The following is a 5,257-nucleotide window of genomic DNA, read 5'->3' as shown; positions in this document are numbered from 1 at the left end:
GTACAAGTCTGAGGTGATTCTACCTCCATAGTGTCATGCAGTCCGAGCTGGCATAAACACTCCATGCTGTTGTTTAGGGCCACAACCACTAGTGGGAGCCACAAGATTCCTGACCTGGGCTTTTGTAAAGATTGGAGGTTTTTATTATGTCATTTAAGTCCGTCATTTATAAAATAAGACGTCATGAAAAGGCACGATGAAATCAATCTGTCAAAGTTGAATAATGAAGTTATTTGAATGAAATTAGGAATGTGGATTAAACGCGACCTGCAACCACTTGCAAAAATGCAAAATGATTCATTCCTTTTGGTCGCACAAAGCCAGCAAGTTCACTGTTCACTCAACACAGACGTCATAACGTCATCAAAGCTCACATTTGTGCGTTCACACACAGCACTAAGACTTAGGAACCAGGATGAGATGATAGCAGGAAAGTACAAATGTAATAAATGTATTTGTGGCAGAGAAGGACAAAGTTATGTTTAAGTTTCACTTTTCCATCTCATAGCACATCACTGTGGTGCATTCAAGGACCCCTGATTAAAGTTTGAAACTGAGGCATCCCTCGCTTTTAAATACAGAGGATGCTTAACCCCTTAACTAATATTTACTTAATTACAATAATAATTCTGATGATAATGTATGAATATGATGGTAATGATTATCTTATATGAATCAGCAAATCTTTACTTACACTATGAAGTAAAGGGAAACGTGACATATTTATAATCATATTTAAGTAAATAATCGAGTATGTTTGTTTTTACACTAATTTCATACACTTTAATAAATGTTAATGCAACCTGTTCATTAAGATGCGAACAAAAAAGAAGAGAATAATTTACTTTCAATGTGAGTTATGCACGGCCTCGTAACTTTGTCCAATGCCCGGAACTTTCCCGCACATTTTGTCCAATCAGCATCATGTTCGCAAACGTCAACGGTCTGATAAAACTTAGTTTGTTTCTTGTGTAGACCAAGCAGGAACAAAAACGTGTAACAATATATTAACTATTTATTGATCAAATCACTCACTAGCACACACCTACTTCCTGTTCCCGTAGTATGCAAACATTTACTTCCTAATTGAAATGCATTTATATATTTATTTAAGATTTATCTATCCAGGGTAAGTGTCAGGTTCAAACACCCAACTATCTATTACACAAGACAAGAAGAAGGAATCAGGCAGAGACAGAGTTGAATTTTGCTCATGAGGAGAGACGTATTGGGCTGTACACTCAGTTACAGTATCACCCTACGCTCTAAGGTACAGTCCCACATGCTCCTCTATTTATTCGGGAGGTTCCTAGTTAACATCACCGAGGCTGTTTTTGAAGGGAGGGGCAATGCAAGCAGCCCCAGTAGACACAATACATTATTATTCAGAATGGAAATGTGTTGGCACTCGTGATTTCGCCCTGTCTGTTTTATCTGCGTTGAGGTACTTGATGTCCGTCCTCGGCTGTCAGCATTTTTGTATCATTGATTCCCGCAGTTTTGATACATCACCTACTTTGAGGCGTCCGGTAAATTCATGTTTTGAGATCCAGTCATTGAGAAATTTCAGTAAGTCTGGATTTGTTTTTTCTACTGCTTTCCAGTCTTTACATTTTAACTCGTCTTTTGGACTGACCTTTGGTTTACTTGCCCCTTTTCCCATTTTGAGAATTTGGAGTAATCCGTTGTCCCCTACAGAGCCGAATTTATAAGGATTACTTTTGTGTTTGTTGTAAGATAGTGGTTAAATTTATTATTGTGGTACGTGTTGCTTCTACTGGAGGTTGTCCCCCAGTGGAGGTGTCTTGCCTAGAGCTTCCACAATAACCCACTACTACTTCTCACAACTTTAATATGGACTCTCACGTTCACACCTTTCACACTCGTTTTACGGAATTTTCAGTTTTTGCGGACTTCGCCGTCCTTCAGAATATTGGCCTCTTCAGTTTTAGAATTTTTGTTTTTTGTGTGGATTCCGCTGTCCTTAATTTGGCTTATTTTCAATTTTGAATTTTACAGAATTTTCAGTTTTTGGGGACTCCGCCGTCCTGATTCTTTGGCCTTTTTACCTGTTAATAATAATACTAATAATACCTGGGATTTATATAGCGCTTTTCTAATTACCCAAAGTTGCTTTACGTGTGTGTGTGGGGGAGGATTAAAAAAACCTGTTAGAGCCTAGGATTCACAGGGTTTGTCTATGCGTCGTAACCCTCAGTCACACGATTTTTTTCCTTTGTATTTCAAAACGTACTAACTGATATCTGCGTTCTTCCCCCTTGTACTCGGTATTCCCGTCAATCCTCAGATCCCAGCCGGGGAAAAGAAAACACATCTCGTCAATGGGGAGATGGTTTCCATGGCCACGGTCCGTCTGTATTCGCCTCTCCTGCTGGAATCGTCAGATATGTTGAAATCCGGCTGGAAGGACCAAGAAGATGTCAGGTTCAAACACCAAACTATCTATCACACAAGACAGGAAGAAGGAATCAAGCAGAGACAGAGTTGAATTTTACTCATGAGGAGAGACGTATTGGGCTGTACACTCAGTTACAGTTTCCCCCTACGCTCTAAGGTACAGTCCCACGTGCTCCTCTATTTATTCGGGAGGTTCCTAGTTAACATCACTGAGGCTGCAAGCAGCCCCAGTAGACACAATACATGATTATTCAGAATGGAAATGTGCGGACATTCGTGATCTCGCCCTGCCTCTGTTTTGTCTGCGTTGAGGTACTCGATGTCCGTCCTTGGCTGTCAGCAGGCAGGGTCTGGAAACAAACTGCTGACCCGAGACAACTCGCAAAGCAAGATAACCTTTGTGTGCCTTTGCACAGATAGAAAAGTACAACTTCAGCACAATTGATAATAACTATAGCAACGGCCTTTAAGCATAAGAGTTGTGTGATAACTTATATATATTATTATTGTAGCAATTACATTGTTATTGTTGTTGTTGCTGCTGCAAACAGGACAGGGAAGTAATGGAGCGTCAAGCTAAAGCTTCGTTATGAAACTACAATTAAAATACACAAACAGCAGTCATCGAGTTCATGCATCAGTGAGTCAACAACAATTCATCAGTCTCTCGTCAAATTACCGTAATGATTTAATTATAAATAATAATAGCAACAATTTAGAGAAAGAAACACCTTTAAAGACTGACTCATAGTCTGCTGCCTGCTCTGTCGTCAACACGTTGCAGACTTTCTCTTTGAATGTTTTACACTTAAAAGTGTTTGTCCATCTTAAACATTCATTTTTGCTCCAACACATTCAACCCCGCACGTTAAGAGCATTTCTTAACTGTTGAGAGCGATCTATAGCGCACGTTTTTGTAATTAAATGAGACACGGTGAGTTATTATGTTAGGTCATAAATGACAGGCATGAAACTTTACTGCAAGTGTCGTCAATAATGGAGTATAGGGCCATCAAAGGATTCAAATATTTAACTTTTGATTAATCGCATTTTGTCTGTTGTGTTTAATCGCCATTATTCACAGATGGACGTTACTTTTCATCTTTGATAAGTGGACCTTAAACAGGCCATTTTCAACTTTTTAATTCTATTGACATGACAATTTGTTTGGTTTATGCAAATGTTGGTTTGTTCAACATTATACTTTTTTAAACAGCTCATCACACACACACACACACACACACACACACACACACACACACACACACACACACACACACACACACACACGCACACACACACATTGTTCTTGCCGTCAATGTTGGTAAATTTTTTAGGGCATTACGGCAAGTCACAAGGGCGGTGGCGGTACTTGCCGTGGTTAAATACGAGCCCTGCTTCACTATCTAAAATGGGTGTGTGGATATGTACAAGTATGTGCACACAAGGTTGTGTGTCATGATCCGTTGCCCGGGTCATGTCTTAGTTTGTGTCTGGTAGCCTTTCCTATGTTTTGGTCTAGTTTTGTTCCTAGCACCATTTGGCTGGTTTTGTTAGGTGTGCTGATTTGACGCACCTGCCTTTGTTTATTGATTAGTGTCCCAACCTGCTGATTTTTGTGTCGCTAATCACGGCCCTTTAAACACCTGTGTCGCCGTTCACTCGGCGCGGGTTTGTCGCTGGCTATACGCAACTTTTAAAGTACGTTCTACGAGCATTTTGGCTGTTCACCTTTCTTCGCGTGTCATTTGTCTCACTGTACTGAGTAAGCCTCGAGTTACCCTCGAGGTTCATTCCATGCTTTCCACATTTATGGATGTATGTTATATTGTCTTTATATTCCAGCCACTTAATCCATTTTTGGGGGGAATTGAGGGGATTATTATGATGCGTTCAAGAGTCTTATGGCCTGAGGGAAGAAGCTGTTACAGAACCTGGAGGTTCTGCTTCGGAGGCTGCGGAACCTCTTTCTAGAGTCCAGCAGTGAAAACAGTCCTTGGTGGGGGTGGGAGGAGTCTCTGCAGATTTTCTGAGCCCTGGTCAGGCAGCGGCTTTTTGCCATCTCCTGGATAGGAGGAAGAGGAGTCCTGATGATCTTTTCCGCCGTCCTCACCACTCTCTGGAGAGACTTCCAGTCTGAGGCATTGCAGGCTCCAGTCCAGACAGAATTTAGTTTTAAAGTATTACAGTTTTGGTTTGTTACCGTCATATATTGCGGTATTATTGTGAAGACATTGAAACAGAAATAGCGCGGTATTTATAATAGCGTCACATCTCTATTGTGTACATGTGAGGTAATGTATCTATCATGTTGTGTACACGTGATCAGTGATGTTGTGTTGTGTCCCACAGACTTGGAAGTGTACAATGAAGCTGTGAAGATGATCCATGACTTCCCTCAGTTTTATCCTTTTCAAGTGGCTACAAATGGATAAGACTTCATTCTTTGCCCTAGAAAAATTAAAATGCAGACCATTTGTTTAATACTGTAGATATTAATAGTTTATAATAATCCTGCAGAAATGTTATTGACCGGTATAATTAGTTTTGATATCGGGGTTTCCCCTACATGTAATTGATCATGAGGCACCACCATGGCAAAAATAAAAGCGGCCACACCTTAAAAGTATGTTGTTGTTTTTTAATGACAAACAAATTCAAGTATTCTAATGGATGACTAAATATTTTTAAATTGTGTTATACAGTGTGTCCAAAAAGTATACGCAGCACCTCACTTTTTCTGTCCTCAAAATTCTACACATAATACCCCATAATGACAATCTAAAAAGGTTTTTATTTTGTTTCTTTGCAAATGTATTAAAATGTAAAAAAAACAGAA

At 39.8% G+C, this 5,257-nt stretch overlaps 1 long non-coding RNA gene across 2 annotated transcripts; it reads left to right on the top strand.

Annotated features, from left to right (window-relative positions):
• Positions 1 to 2,363: 2,363 nt before the first annotated feature.
• Positions 2,364 to 5,047, top strand: LOC140679697 (uncharacterized). Of its 2 annotated transcripts, none has more exons than XR_012051072.1 (2): positions 2,364 to 2,445; positions 4,771 to 5,047. It is a non-coding gene; the product is annotated as an uncharacterized lncRNA (long non-coding RNA). The 2 variants fall into 2 exon arrangements; XR_012051073.1 differs by having other exon boundaries at positions 2,438 to 2,575.
• Positions 5,048 to 5,257: the final 210 nt, after the last annotated feature.

The sequence above is a fragment of the Nerophis lumbriciformis genome, linkage group LG21, assembly GCF_033978685.3.
Source record: "Nerophis lumbriciformis linkage group LG21, RoL_Nlum_v2.1, whole genome shotgun sequence".
NCBI lineage: Eukaryota > Metazoa > Chordata > Actinopteri > Syngnathiformes > Syngnathidae > Nerophis > Nerophis lumbriciformis.
Note: the sequence above shows the minus strand (reverse complement) of the source record. Positions and strands in the feature narration are given on the sequence as shown.